Raw genomic sequence first — 15,603 nt, forward strand, 5'->3', positions numbered from 1 at the left:
CCCCTCTTCTTCTCCCCCTTGGTCCTCTGTTAAGTTCCTCCTAATCCTCCTATACGTGCACACATATGAAGAAATATCTGAGTTTAAATCCATGTTTTGCAACAGTGAGCAAGTTCCTCTGTAAGTGTAATAATACATACTTTTATATTTGCAGGGAAAAATTAAATGGAATAACGCAGTTGTTTTCAACCTTGGCTATACATTGGATTCATCAGGGGACCTTTAAAAAATCTTTCCTCAGGGGCGCCTGCGTGGCTTAGTCGGTTAAGCGTCCCACTTTCGCTTAGGTCATGATCTCGCGGTTCGTGGGTTCCAGCCCCGCGTCGGGCTCTGTGCTGACTGCCAGCTCAGAGCCTGGAGCCTATTTCAGAGTCTGTATCTCCCTCTCTCTCTGACCCTCCCCTGCTCACGCTGTCTCTCTCTCTCTGTCTCCTAGAAATAAATTAAAAAAAAAAATTAAAAAGAATCTTTCCTCAGACCCTACCTCAGACTAATTAAATTATATTATTTGGAGTAGGGTCTCAAATTCCTATTTTAAAAATTCTCTTCAGGTAATCGCAATGTTTGGCTATGGAGCAATCCACTAAGAATATGTATATAAAGCATTTAGAACAATACTTGACCCACAGAGTATCTGTGGGTGGTGAAGGGAGCCCCTGAATGAAATGGCAAGTCAAGTGGATTTGGTTTTGGTTTGCGGTGGTACTTCTCAAAATTTAATGGACATAATAATCACCTGGGAAATTGGTTAAAATGCAGATTGTGATTCAATAGATTTAGGTTGTGGCCTGAGATTCTGCATTCCTGACAGCTCTCAGGAGATGCTGATGATGCTGTTCCATGGACCACTCTGAATAAGGATCTATAGGAACATATAGCTTGATTATTTATATATATATATATATATATATATATATATATATATATATATATATAATATATATCGGTCTATCCTAAAACAGACAGTTTACTATTTCTGGATCTGAAGCATGACCCTTAGATTCAGTCTTTTGTTTTTATGTCATTTCCAAATAAGGGCTTTGTCTTTCATAAAAAAAATAAAAATAAAAAAGACTTAATAATACAAAACAAATGATCAAACAACAACAAATAAAACAAAGAAATAACAATTATCAACATAAGGCAAAAGGCACAATTCCCTTGATAATCCTTTTTATTTAGTAAGCCACTTGAATTATACACATACACATGCACACACATTTAATATTATACAGGTTTTGTCTTTTGTAAACATGGAAACTAATGTGCTTTCTATCTGTTGAACTTTATTCTTATTGTAATTTAGAAACTTAATATTCTAGAGCAGCCTTTTGATTTCAGGGAAAGCCCCCTCCCCACTTTTTATTCCCCAAATATTTCATAAGGTTTGTCTTTTCTTCTTCAGTGAAAGTAATTTAAATTATTTATGAAATAAGTTTATAATTTCTTGGCACCAGCCCACAAAAATGGAGAAGCTGTTAAGTTTCCTAAGCCTGGACTTGTGGGGATGAGCACTGGGTGTTATATGGAAACCAACTTGACAATAAACTATTTGTAAAAAAAAACACAAAAGTTTCCTAAGCCTGGGTTGGAAATCAGAATCAAAAGCTCCTACTTCCGAAAGGATCCTGTCCTTTAGTTTTTGACTTGAGTTTTCACTTGAGTTAAATTAATGTGTGTGTCAGTGTCCAAGTAGGTTTTTATTCTACATGACAAAACATAGTTCAAAGTCTTTCATCCCCTCTGTGTACAATCATGATGCTTAGAGTTCTAGTCCATCAAAGATGCATTGCTGGGAATTTGCTTCATTTTATTTATTTATTTGTGTTTGTTGTTGTTTATTTTTAGTTTCTTTATTTTGAGAGAGAAAGTACGCCCATGGGAAAGGGGAAGGGGCAGAGACAGAGAGAGAGAGAATCTGAAGCAGGCTCTACACTGTCAGCGTGGAGCCCAATACAGGGTGGGGGGTGGAGGCGACTCTCCATTGCTCCCACACATGGGATCATGACCTGAGCCAAAATCAAGAGTAGGATGCTTAACCAAATGAACCACTCAGATGCCCCAAGAATTTGCTTCATTTGAAAAGGGGCAGTTTGAGGAGGGAACCAGTATTACTGAACGCTTGGTGCCACATGCTTTAAATTACCACCCTCCCCTATTAGTCCTCATAATGCTATCATCAAGTAGATATTATTGCTTTTTTATTATTATGCTATCATCATCATTGTCATCATCATAAACAAAGTATTACAACAATTTCATTCAGTTCTGTGGTTTAGAGAATTATGGCGACAGCCCCAGGTGAATAAGTTGTATTCAGACTTGGTAGCGAAACTGCATCATTAGGTCCGTTTCACTTAATCTTTGGGAAGTGTTTCCCAAATGCTAATCTGAAGCATTAAATTATAATTGAACTTTAGGGATTTTTTTTTTTTTTTGTAAGTACAATGTTGTATCAAGGGAACACAGGTTTCCTTCTTGATCTGCTCCCAAATTCCTGTCCCTCCCTATCTGATTGCAATCTTGACTAAGATTGTAGTGTACATACCATGCCCACTGGTCTCTTCTAAGGGAATTGATATGTATAAAATTGTACATTTAAGCTGCTGGATATGGAAGTATTAAATATAGATGCTTCTGCTCTGGTGAGTAATGTGTGACACAAGGTATTTCCCGTTTATGGAAAGTTACTGAAAGATGTGTGTCAAAAACTTGGGACTTAGGACATTATGACTATTTTTACACAGAGTCAAATTTCTAGTGAAAAGGAAGTTCAGAGAAGTAGGAGGATGTTTCCAAATATTAGGTTTGCCTTAGGACTATATGGATAAAACTTCTAAGTTAATGCTTAATTTTTCTGTTTTACAATTATGCATTGTATTAGCCCTGCCCCCGTTTGCCAAGAGTTTTACATTATTTTTCTCCTCCCTTTTATCTCCTCAAAAGATCCTAAAACACTGTCACAAACAAACAATAAAACAGTAAATCCTAAAAGCAGAAACTTACCAGTATAAACAAAACTGACTTAAAACCAAAAGATTTAGATGATCTATACAGATTTGCTTTCATTAAGGAGCAAACATTAAAATAGTGAGTGTGAAAAGCTGTGGAATCTCCTCTGTTATGGATAAAAAAGTAAATAATTTGGAGAAAATTCAGCTCAAAATAATTTTTGCCCTGTGTTTGACTATTATCAACCATTTTTAGTTGAAACAAAGAATACATGCCTCAGAAACTTTTGTAGAGTTGGTATTAGAATTAGAATCCAGACCAAGACTGACCTTGGTAAAAATTCCAGATTTGCCACTTCCCAGTTGTGTGACCTTCACCTCACTGACAATCTCTTTCTTCATCTATTCATGTGAGGAAAAGAGTGTCTTATTCCCAGACTCTGTGGATTATAAACAAGCTACTTGTGGCAGTGCTTAGTTCAGAAAGTGCATCAACATGGTAGGTGTTTACTGGATGCTGGTTTCCTTCAGTTTACACAAAATAAGCCAGATGTCTATCCAAAGATTTTAAAATTTTGAGTCAGCAGGATTGTTTAAAATCCTATTTCTTCTTTTTATTAATATGCAATTTAGAACAAACTACAGTAAAACCTTGGTTTGCTAACATAATTCATTCCCGAAACATGCCTGTAATCCAAAGCACTTGTGTATCAAAGTGAATTTCAAGACCCACTGGCTCAGTTGTGATCATGTGAGTAGCATGTACAAGTAGCAACTTGTACTACTCGTATCGCAAGACATCGTCCGTTTATCAAGTTAAAATTTATTAGAAATGTTTGCTCATCTGGCAAACACTTGCAGAACAAGTTACTCACAATCCAAGGTATTACTGTATTTAATCTGTGTAAATGTTAGTTTTCTTATCTCCAAAATGGAGCTGATATGATCTATCTTGAAAAGACTTTAAGAGGATTACCTTATGTAAGTGTAGACACCTGAGACAGTTCTCGGAGGGAGGCAATTGCTCAGTAGAACTTAGTTTTCCTCTCTTTCAACTTCCTTTACCATTTTTAGGAGCTAAGGTCTGATACTGTCTGTTATACTTCAGTGTTGGCAAAATCTCATTTATCGCTGAAAGTAAGATCTGTACAGCTTTGTAATTTGGAAAGTTTTATTGATACCATCTGGAAATTGCTTATGCTATGATTCAGGAGATGCTAAAAAATTACCCTGTTTCCTGCCTGATGTTTATTAATTAAAAATTTATTTTTTAAATTATTTTAAAACATAAATACTTCTTGAAGTGTTAGCACATTCCAGTAGCCATCACCCATTTATATATTAATGTATAAATTAGTTTGCAGGTGCTAAAGATTATTCAAGTCCAGAACATTAAAACAATGTGAGTTTTGAATATTAGGCAATAAGAAAGGAATGATTTTGAGCTGCAACATATTTTTAGATAGGCAAAGATGAGTAGCTTGTCACAAAGAGCCATGTGAAGGCCCTGGGGGGAAGAGTGAAATTTAAGGGATTATTGAAAACAAAACTGAGCCCCTGTATAGTTTACTTAGATAACAGCATGCTTGCGTTTTATACTGTTTCTATAAATTTTTAAATTTTTTTTAGATACCATGAGCATTCAAGTTTGCAGTGAGAAAACTTAATTTGGGATCGTAAGTATGTCACTATACTCAGCTGGAAAATAGAACAGAGCACATACATACTATCCTGCTGTGCTTTTTAATGATCACCATGGCTTTCTCCATATTAAAGGTGGCTGGCCAGTGTGTACTTCTAAGAGGAAAGATTCTAACTGATGTGTGGCAACCTGCTTTCCTGTTCTTATTTAGATGCAGTCCCAAGTACTGTAAATGTATACTGAGAAGTTATTTGTCCACAGTAACCCAAACCGCTGTCTGGAAGCAATGAAATAATTTTAAAGGTCACTTAGTCTGCATTTAATCAAGCCTGTTTTCATTTTTGACCGCTTGTGTTACTCAGTGGTATTCATAAAACACAGATATTTGCTATAGCAACTGCCACAGGCTAACACTGCTGGGCAGATGGACTGGTCAGATTATTTTCATTCCACAAACGAGATCCCCCTGCCTTTATGAAATGGTGGCTGTGACCTAGTTTAGATCAAAAGTAGATAAAAAAATAGGGGTCTTAACACTGCATTATTTGATATTTTTATTATTTAATTTAGGTAAAACTGGTGTTTGCCCTCAAAGGACAACAATAAATATATTGTTTAATTGTAAAACTAAGGAACACCAAAATGATAATCCATTTCAAAGCAAAAAAAAAAAAAAAAGGATTATTTATTTGGATTAAAATGGATGTTTCTCTACATTTTTCTTGTTTCTCTCTATAACCAATTTTAGAGGTGAACAACCTTTTCTTACAGAAAATATTTGAGCAACTTATTAGTATAGAACAGTGTTTTTCTATTTTGACATTGTTGACATTTTGGCCAGAAAGTGGTTTTTTTTTGGGGGGGGGGGTGCTCTGTCCTGTGCGTTTTAGGCTGTTCACTAGCATCCTTGGTATCTATTTGCTACATGTTAATACCAAATGCCCCTCTTTCTCAGTCAACCAATATATATTGAGACATAGACAAGTGTCCCTTGATGGGCACTGGGGTATACAGTCAAGTTAGAAATCTTAGCAGAAACTCTATTTAGGAATCTGAATTATTTCTCTTGCCACCATTTTGATGAGATTATTCAAATAATTGCCACATATTCTCTTGTACCATTTTTTATATATATATATATATATATTTTATATATATATAAAATAATCAAACAACTGCCTTAGCTTTATTTAACGCACAAGGTCTTTTTTTTTTTTAAGTTTATTTATTTATTTTGAGAGGAAGAAAGAGACCACATATGAGAGGGGGAGAGGTAGAGAGAGGGAGACAAAATTCCAAGCAGGCTCCGTGCTGACAGCACAGAGCCCAAAACGGGGCTCGACCTCATGATCTGGAGATCATGACCTGAGCCAAAATTAAGAGTTGGACTCTTAACCCACTGAGCTATATAAGCACCCCTAATACACAGGTTCTTAACAGGATATTCCTGAATCTCCAGGAACTCCATGGTGGTCTTCAGGGGACCATTGGATTCTATAGGATTATCTTTTTTTTTTAAATCATTGTACATTTGCATATTTTTCTTGGACAACAGTTTCTAAAAAATTGTAGTAAAATATACATAACATAAAATTTACCATTTTAACTAGTTTTTAAGCATAATGGACAAGGGACTTTTTAGATTCTTTATGAAGCACTTGATCCCCCTTTAAATTAAAAATCATTGTTAATGAAGAGCAAGATGAGGTAGGGTTATTAAAAAAGGTGGTTGAATGCCCAAGCCCCTCCTCATCCACTTCTTGCTTTACTTGCCATCACCTCCGAGAAGACTTTTCTTATCTCTTTTCTTTTCTCCTCTTTTCTTTCCTTTTCTTTTCTTATTGAGATATAATTGACATATATAACATTGTATTTGTTTTAGATGAAATAAGTCAGAGAAAAACAAATACCATATGATCTCACTTATTTAAGTGGAATAATAAAAAAAAAACCCACCAAACCCATAGATATGGAGAACAGATTGGTGGTTGCTGCAGCTGGGCAGGGGTTGGGGGTGGGTGGGTGGAGGGAAAGGGATAAAATTCAGGGCAAAAGGTACAAGCTTCCAGTTATAAAATATGTAAGTCCTGGGGATGTAACATACAGCACAGTGATTATCGTTAATACTGATTGCATATTTGAAAGCTGCTAAGGGAGAAGACTTAGAAATTTCTCATCATGAGGAGTTTTCTTTGATTCTTGCAGACAGAAGCATTTGGCCATCTCTGTGCTGTCTTTGCAGTCATCCTACCACATGCCACATGGATGGGTGATGCTCAGACTTACAAATGGATTTTCAGGAGAGCTCAGAAGTGTTCCTGGTGAGTAGAAAGGCTAACTTCTTTCCTTAGAAGTCTTAGAGTTACCATTCCATTCCAGGGCCTGACACAGTGCCTTGCACTTTGTAGGAGCTCCTTAAATGCTCAGGAAACAAATGTGTGAATGAATGAATAAGGGAATGTGTGATCTTGCACGATGCTGCTCAGTTCAATATTTTTCCGCCACATGGTTTCCTAAATGTCTTTCAGTTAAAAGCACACAAGTGAAAGAAAACTGTGTGATCTTAAAAGAGAAGCCGCCTATCTGTTCTCCATAATGTACTGCGAGATGCTGAGTCACCAAAGACTAAGTGATATTACTTACTCCAGAAGAAAAGTGCACTAATATATTCTAGGAAGATTTTCAATAGCAAAGGTCACTGTCAAGGGTCATGGTACTTAGGAGCCAAGCACCTCTCAGTTAGCACTAGACAACAAAATTAAACAGACAGACTCATTTTCTAAGTTTCCTGCACAAGAACGGTCTATTGTCATAAAATGTCTTAATTTTTTTTTCATACATTGGTCTCTGATGGGATCACATTTTTCTTGTAGAAATGCCTATTGTGCTTTTGCCCAGGGTGATGAGGAGAGATTTTTCTAAGGAGATGTAAAAATTGTTAACTAAATGAGTGTGTATGGAAGCAAGCCTAGAGCATGCAGGAAGGATGCCAGAAGGGGCTTGGGCCTGCTGGGGCTAAGGTGGGAGAGCAGTGCCCCCGCTTCGTCCCCTTCCCCCCCCCCCCCCACTACACCAGAAGGAAGGGATTGTTATGCCTTTGGCTGTTCTGTGCTTCCCCCGGTGTCCCTGACCCTCAATGAGGAGTGTGTGAAGAGAGTGGCAGGGAGAACCCCGTGGGAATCTTGGATGTAGTCTCATGGGTAGGAGGTTCCTAGGTCCAGCGCTTGGCATTAAGATCTTACTCTGGCGCAAAGGATGGTGGTTTCTGATCCCTCTGTAACGAAGCCCTTACATTCTTTCAGATCTGGGTGATAAATAGAACTCCTTATGTTTCTTGCTTATTTGGAAAATAATTAAGTAATTATTACTTAAGTAATAATTAAGTAATGTTTCAGGTAGAATACAAAAGGATTTTTGTTAGGCACACTTCTGTCAACAAAGGCCAAACTTCCTTGTAAGGTTAGCATTTTTTTTTTTTCTCAAATAGCTTAGGCATTAATACAACAACAATAACAACAACAGATTTTTGGTGGCCTGAATAATTAATTTAGATTTGTGGTTTGCACTGATTGAATTCACTGGATAAGTGCACATTTCCCTTCTTATTTCTGCTTTTGAGGACCCACAACATTAAGTCTTTGAACAAATGTTAAATGATGGGAAATTTTTGTTTATTGTGTAATTCAATAGCCCAGCATTAGAGCTGCTTATTAGGTGATTGTAAGATGCAAAGAAAAGGAAAATTACAGTTTTCTGGTGCTGACTGGTACAAACAATGGAATCAATCAGTGTTGGCTCTTAATTATATGGAAGTATAAAGTTGCCATGCAAGTATCAAACTGAAGATTTTTTAGGGGAAACAATAGACAAGGAAAAAAAGGAGAAAGACTGTGACAGAAGATTATGTTTATTGTGACAGGTTTTATCGCTCCAATATAAAGTTAGTTTCTTGAGGCAGAGTGGAGAGAAGAAGCAAGTCAGGGGAAGGAAAGGCAAGAACCAATAGACAGAGCAGCGCAGAGAGAGCAGCAATATTTCCGAGCATTTATCATTGACATTCCCAAATGAGTGCTTGAGAATTAAATTATCTTGTCATTTCCCTAAGGATTGAGGTCATGAGTAATGGAAGAAGAAACCAAACTCATACCCTCTTCTTTGGAAAACCAACCTGCTACTTAAGCAAGTGAAATTTGTATCATAGCTTGTTCTAATTAAATACAGGATTGCTTCATTACTTCCGCAGCTCCCTGTCAAGTATATTGGTTCTCACTGAAAATATCAGATGATCATGTTGCCTAGAGTCTCAAGTTTTTAATACAGCTCTGTATAAAAAATATGCATGCCATTTCTACTACACAGGCACTCTGATAAAGAATTTTATTTGCTAAATACTATCTTTATTCTTGTACCAGGAGGGATTTTTCTTCCTTTGGAATTATGGATATACAAAAATCTCAAATCCTCCATTCCAAGACAAATGCTGGCATTTATTCATTACTTAGTGAGGCACTATGCTGATGGCTTTATATGCATTATCTCGTTGAACTTTCTCAAGATTTAGATAGTATTACTATGCTTATTGACAGAAGTGTCCCCACTTATACCTCCCAGGGTACCAGATGCCCAGACGTATTAAATGTCCTAGTCCTTGGAATACACATGCCATTCTCCAACTGCATAGATAAGCCACTGTCTGTATTGCAATTGGACCTGGGGATGCCCATTCATCTCTTAAGATACAACTCAGACTGTCTGCTTGATCCTCCTAGGCGGAACCGATACTGATTCCCTTTGCTCTTATCACTTATAAAACTGATACAAACCTCTGATTTCATTGTAATTATGTTCCTATGTCTGAACTTTTAAAGGGGTTTAACTCTAAGGATGTGGACTATCATTGATTCCTCTTTGTAACTACGTGGTTTAGCATAGAGTCTGACCAATAGAAGATACTTAACAAATGTTCATTAATTTGTTAAATGGTTGTGGTTAGTTTCATAGATTTATTAATACCTTTGCATTAACATCTAGGGTTATTCTGAGAAATGTCAAGATTTTTTGTTTCCATATTATTTGGGTTTGTAAATATGATTCAGTATTTTTCTATATTTCTGAAGGAAAATGTCTTTTGCTTGTGTACGTGAAGGAGAAATTATATCATAGAACAAACTGATAAAAACCACATGCTCTTTTTAGTGGACAATTAGCTTTCATGATACCACATTTGTCCGATGAAAATTTACAGATTTAAAGTAACTCACATTATCTTACAATATTGGCTCTGTGATATGCTGGAGAAAGCCTGAGATTTAGAACTCAGAGACAGGGGTTTCAGTCATAAGCTCTACTGATTAGACTGGTAGCACTGGGGGACTCAATAATTTTTAGCATCCTTTTACCTACAGAATCATTGTGAGGTTTGAATGGAAGGACTTGCTGATCACTGTTCGTTCCCAGTGGGTATGTAGAAATGAGTCAAATCATTGGATTCCTGTCCTCATTCAGCTGACATTCCTGAGTGGGACTCTAACAATAACTAAATAAATATAAAATAGACGGTGGTGGTAAGTGCTGTGGAGGAAACAGAGTGTGTGCCCTCTATTGGAGTGTCAAGGAAACTCTCTCTGATAAGGGGACATTTGAGAAGAAACTCGAGAAAAGTGAAGGAATTGATCTAACTGGTATGGGGAAAAGTACCTGGGACCCAGAGGTCAGAGCTGATCGTTCTCTGAATAATCGCTTTGAATGTCCTAATAGTTGGAAGACATGTTAGTAATGACGGTAGTCTCCATGGAAACAAAGCTCATACACAGAGAAACACATTCCCAGACATGTGCCCACTTTAGAGCAACTCTGGCTCACTGGGTTGCTCCTACTGAAATTCAAGACATTTGTCTTTCCCAGATAACAGGAGATTGTCACATTGCTAACACATTTATGTGCTCCCATGTGTACTTTTAAAAAATCATTAATTTAGAGCTCTTAAATTTGCTTTCATAGTTACTTAAAGCCCATGCCTTTCTCCTGTAAATATTGGCTAAACTGATCACTGCTTTGTAAATATACAGAAAGAAGCAGTAAGAAGAGTAAGTATACAGGCCGCTAATGTTGAAGTGAACTTTGATACATACAGTTTAGAAAAAAAAAAAAAAAAAACAAACTTCAAGAGTTACATAAAGAGAAATGGCTCTTTAACTTAACAGAATATTACAGTTTTGAATGGGGATAACCTCAGAGTAGGTTTCATACTTTATTGGTCTAAGTTACTAATTTTCCCTTCTCCCAATTTTCCTGACGGTAACTACAATACAAAACCAGGAAACAGGCATTGCTACAATCCAGAGTATATTCAGATTTTACCAGTTTTACGTATCTATATATAAAATTAGTGAAATCTGGCAACCACTGATCTGAGTTTTGTTTAAGATGTGCTAAATATATATCTGAAATCCTACAGTATGTACCTTTTGAGATTAGCTTTTTCATTCAGCATAATTCCCTTCAGAACCATCCCAGTCACTGCAATTGTTAGTTCCTTTTGATGATTGAATAGATTCCACAATAAGGATGGACCCTGCTTTATTTAACCATTAAACTATCAAAAGACATTTGAGTTGTTGCTAATATTTGGATACTACAAATAAAACTGCTATGAACGTTTGTGTACAGAGTTTGGTGTCTATGTTAAGTTTTCATTCCTCTGGGATGCCCAAGAATAAAACTGCTAGGTCATAAGGCATGTGCATATTTACGTTTATGAGAAACTGTCAAGCTATTTTCCAGAATGACTGTACCATTTTTCATGCCCACTACAGTGTATGAGTGTTAGCATTTGGTGTATAACTCTATCTGTGAGCTATTTTGATATATGTGTACTAATATCTTATTGTGGTTTTAATTTGAATTTTCCAAATGACCTAGTGATGTTAACATGTGATTATTTGCCATTTGTATGTTATCTTTGGTGAGATAGCTGTCCATTTCTTTTGCCCATTTAAATATTGTGTTTTTGGAGGGCACCTGGGTTGCTCAGTTGGTTAAGTGTCATGACTCAGGTCATGATCTCATGGTTCATGAGTTTGAGCCCCACTTCGGGCTATATGCTGACAGCTCAGAGCCTAGAACCTGCTTCGGATTTTGTGTCTCCCTTTCTCTCTGCCCCTTCCTGCTCATGTTCTGTCTCTCTCTCTGTCTCTCTCTGTCTCTCTCAAAAAGAAATAAACATTAAAAAAATTAAATATTTGATTTTTTATTCTTAAATATTGAATATTGAATTCTTTACATGTTCTAGATGTAAGGAATTTGTCTGATATGTATCTTGCAAATACTTTCTCCCAATCTGTAGCTGGTATATTTGTAACCTCTTCATACAGGGTTTCACAGAGTAAAAAAATTTTAATTTTAAGTAGGTCCAATTTATCAATTTTTTTTTCTTAGACTGTATTTTTAGTGTCAAGTCTAAAAACTCTTCTATCCTTAGGTCTTGAAGATTTTCTTCTGATATTTTTTTCTAAAAGTTTCATAGTGTTATATTTTATATTGAAGTCCCTGACTGAATTTGAGTTAATTTTTGCTTAATGTTTTAGGTTGAGGCTCAATTTTTTGCCTTTGGATGTCCAATTGCTTAAGCATCATTTGTTGAAAAGTCAATCCTTTCTCTGTTGAATCACTTGTGCGCCTTTATCAAAAATGAGTTGGCTGTAATTTTATGAGGTGATTTCTGAGTTCTCTATTCTGTTCATTGGTACCTGTGCTCGAATACTACTGCATCTGTATAGTAAGCCTTGAGTACTGAATATTTATGGTAGATATTGAATATTATAGCTTTATACTAAGATTTAGCTTACGTTTAGTAATTTCTCCCACCTTTTTCTTCTCTATCAAAATAGTTTTAGCTATTATAGGTCCTTTATTTTTCCATATACATTTTAGAATAAGCTTGTCTATGTCTACAAATAACCTTGCAATTTCAATAAGAATTGTATTAAATCTATGGATCAATATGGGGAGAATATTATCCTTACTATGTTGGTTCTCCATTCCATAAACATGATATATCCCTTAATTTATTTAGACACTCTTTTCTTTCTATTGCCAGCATTTTGTAATTTATAGCATATGGATCTTGTACATGTTTTGTTAGATTTTTACCTAACTACTTCATTTTCTTTGGACTGACTATTGGACATACTTTTTTTTTCTCTTAGTAATACAGCATAAGAAACTCAATAAAGTTCATAGAAAGATTCCTTATTTCTTTCTATAACTTCATAATATTACATTATGGATAAATACCACTCTTCAATTAGGTAATAGTCTACAAACAGATACTTAGATTATTTCTGATTTATTACTATTATAATTAAAAAATAATGAGATATATAATTGTGGTACATTTATGTGTATCTGTGTGATACACACCCAGAAGTGAGATTATTGAATCAAAGGTATTTGATTTGGATTTTTCATACATTTTTGAATATTGCCCTCCCCAGAATTTGTACTTCTATTAGCAATGTATGAATGCAACTGTTTCCCCACAGCTTTACCCACAGAGTTGATGTCAAACTTTCTGATCCTCTCATATAGTGTGTTTACATTCATTTTATGATAAGTAAATTTAAGCAAGTTTTCATTTGGTTAGGGTCTATTGGTATTTGTTTATTTGCTTTTGCTGTTGTGGTGAGTGGTTGCTGTTTCGTATTTTCTTACCTATTTTCCTATTGGGTTATCGGATTTTTCTTGGCAATTTGTAGAAACCTCACTATATTTTAGGGAGGTTAACCCTTTGTCTATGTCAGGAGTTCTCAATATTTTTCACTTTGTCATTTGCCTTTGACTTTGTTCATGGTGCTTTATGACATGCCATAACTGTGTAACAGTGAACGGTCTTGTACTTAATACCATTTCTTACATGTGCACCATATTTGTTAGGTAAATTCCCAGCAGTAAAACTGCTGGGTCAAAATTTGTATACATCTGTAACAGTGTTCTCCAGACATAATAATCATAATATGTTGCTTTTCTCTAAATATTTTGTAATTTATTTTTTTAAATTGTTAAAAATGTTTTGTTTATTTTTGAGAGAGAGAGAGAGAGAGACAGCGTAAGTAGGGGAGGGTCAGAGAGAGAGGGAGATACAGAATCTGAAACAGGCTCCAGGCTCTGAGCTGTCAGCACAGAGCCTGACATGGGGCTTGAACCCATGAACCGTGAGATCATGACCTGAGCCGAAGTTAGACGCTTAACCGACTGAGCCACCCAGGTGTCCCTTATTTTGTAATTTAATACAATGTCAATAAAACCTCAATGGGCTCCTTTTTAACTGGACAAGCTAAAGTTAATATAGCAAATTTTTTAAAAAATGGAATAGTTTGAAAATCCTCCAAAATAAAAACAGTCTGCGGAGATTGTTCTCCCAGATATGAAAGCATAGTAGAAGTCCTGTATAATTATAACAGGATGGTCCTGGCAAATTAATAATAGACAAAACAATGAAATAGAACAGAAAATTCACTAATGCATCCAACTACATATAGAAATTTGATATATGATGTAGTTGAATCCAAATTATCTGATACTGCCCATGCAGCAATCTCAGAATAGCAGCTATAGTATTGCTACGAACAATACAATTACTAAAGCAGTTACGTTATTGTTGTTCTTGACTGTATGCAACTAGCATTTTAAATTCACTTGTGTTGTCCCTCTCAAGTGATTGTACCAGCATCTGAATGGTAAATAAGTTTGTTTCACTTTATCTTAAATTCTAAGCTTTATCTTTTATTTTGAGATAATTTTAGGCTCATAGAAGAGTTGCAAATATAATATGGAGAGGTCAGTATATCCTTCATCAGCTCACACTTATGTTAACATGTTATATAGCCATAGAACATTTCTTAAAACTAAGAAATTGCCCTCAGTCAAATGCTATTAACTAAAGAATGGAACTTATTCAGATTTTACACATTTTTGCATTAATATTCTTTTTCACTTTCAAGAATCTATACAGAATCCTACATGTTATTCAGCTTTCATGTCTTCATAGTCTTCTCCCATCTGTAATGTACCCTCAGTCTTTCCTTGTCTTTCATGAAAGATACTTTTGAAGAATATTGGCCGTTATTTTACAGCACATCCCTCAATGTGGATTTGTCTGATGTTTTTTCTTGATTAGCTTGAGGCTATACATTGTGAGGATGGATACCACAGAGGTGATATGATCACATGTCCTTTTCTGGGCATACTGTCAGAGGATACATACTGTCAATATGTGTTACTGGTGATGTTAACCTTTATTACTTGACTAACATGGCACCTTCTAGGATTCTTTATTGCAAAGCTACTTTTTCTTTTGTAATTACTAAATATTTGGGGGAAGCTACCTTGAGTCTATGCCAATATTCTGTTTCTACTTACACTTTGAACACTAATTTTAGCCTCGATTAATGAATTTTACCTGCAATAACTACTACTGTGATTTTATATTGATAATTTTCTATTTTTCACATTCTTTCCACACTTATTAATTTGAATTCTTCTGTGAAGAAGAAATGTTACCTTTGGTCATTCATTCATTCAGATATTTATTTACAGCCTGGTGCATAGTATGGATTCATGGATATTTATTTTAGTCTTTGGATTATAGAATAACTATTGTCATTTTGGGGAGGTCACAAATTATTCCAACTTTGGCCATCCAAAGCTGTTTCATGCTAGTTCTTGTGCCGTTTTAATATTTTTTCTTTTTTTTTAAACATTTTTTTATTTTTTGCATGCTCGCTTTGGCAGCACATGTACTAAACATTTTTTTTTTTTATTTTCTGGCATCATGAGATGCTCCAAGTTCAGCTTACACATTCTCAGCCCCAGGCCTAGCATCAACTACTTTTCTAAGGAACTCTGTTTCCTTTCATTGGAGAATGGTATTAGAAATTGAGATTTGGGTGTGAGCAAGGCTACTTGCTACTTTGATGTCATAGAACTGGGAAATAAATACATAAATAAGTA

This window comes from Hyaena hyaena, unplaced genomic scaffold (assembly GCF_003009895.1).
Source record: "Hyaena hyaena isolate Hyena2069 unplaced genomic scaffold, ASM300989v1 scaffold_742, whole genome shotgun sequence".
NCBI lineage: Eukaryota > Metazoa > Chordata > Mammalia > Carnivora > Hyaenidae > Hyaena > Hyaena hyaena.